The sequence below is a fragment of the Equus quagga genome, chromosome 17 (assembly GCF_021613505.1).
Source record: "Equus quagga isolate Etosha38 chromosome 17, UCLA_HA_Equagga_1.0, whole genome shotgun sequence".
Taxonomy (NCBI): Eukaryota; Metazoa; Chordata; class Mammalia; order Perissodactyla; family Equidae; genus Equus; species Equus quagga.
Genome location: NC_060283.1, coordinates 39,574,814 through 39,575,993, shown reverse-complemented (window position 1 = coordinate 39,575,993; position 1,180 = coordinate 39,574,814).

Sequence of the window (1,180 nt, the reverse complement as noted above, 5' to 3'; positions counted from 1 at the left end):
ATTGTACACGCATTTTGGAAAACAGATGGTCAGTTTCTTAAAAATTGAAACATAACATTTAACTTATGCCATCCCATTCCTAGGTAATTAAACAAAGAAATGAAAGCATACGTCCACACAAAGACTCAGTTGCAAATTTTCACAGCAGCTTTGTTAGTAATAGCTCAAAATTGAAAACAACCCCAAAGCTCATTGTCTTAGTTTGTGCAGGCTGCTATTACAAAAACACCATAGCCTGGATGGCTTATAAACAACAGAACTTTATATCTCACCATTCTGGAGTCTGGGAAGTCCATGGTCAAGGTGCCAACAGATTCAGTGTCTGTCGTGGGCCCGCTTCCTGGTTCGTAAATGGCCATCCTTTCACTGTGTCCTCACATGGCAGAAGGGGGAAGGGAATCTCTCTAGGGTCTCTATTATAAGGCATTAATATCATTTAGGAGGGCTCTACCCACGTGACCAAATCACCTCCCAAAGGCCCCACCTCCAAATACCACCCATTGGGGGTTAGGTTTCAACATATGAATTTAGGGGAAACACAAACATTCAGTCCATGACACTCATCACGATTGCCGAATGGATAAACAAATTAGGGTTTGAGCACACGGTGGACTACTACTCAGCAATGAAAAGGAACTCAGATTGATACGCACAGGAAATGGATGAATCTCAAATCATTTTGAATGGAAAAAGCCAGACACAAAAGAGCACATACTATATGCCTCCATTTATAGAAAAGTCTACAAGTGAAATGAGTGGAAAGTGGCAGAAAACAGATCCAGATTACCAGGGTGACCCTGCCACCCCCATGAGGGTCTCACTTCTCTGCCTTGTCCATGCTCTCCTTGGTGGGCCCTCTGGTCCCTGCCAGGCTGTCAGCTCCAGTGGCCCCTTCCCTCCAGAGGCTTCCCTGGCCCCCTCGGTGTCCAGCAGTTCCCCCTGCTGCCTTCATTACGGCACTTTGCCCCGCTATGACCCATGGCCTGGCACAGAGGATGCCCTCAGTTATTGTCATTGAATGAATGAAAAACAAAGCACTGTTCTTTCTATTTTAGAGATGAGGAAACTGAGGCTAGAAGGCCATTTTCCCAAGTTCACCCAAATTAGCAGTTGACTCAGGCCACCAACACCTGGTCCTGGACATTCCTCCTACTCCAGAAGAAGCAAGGGCTTTCCAAAG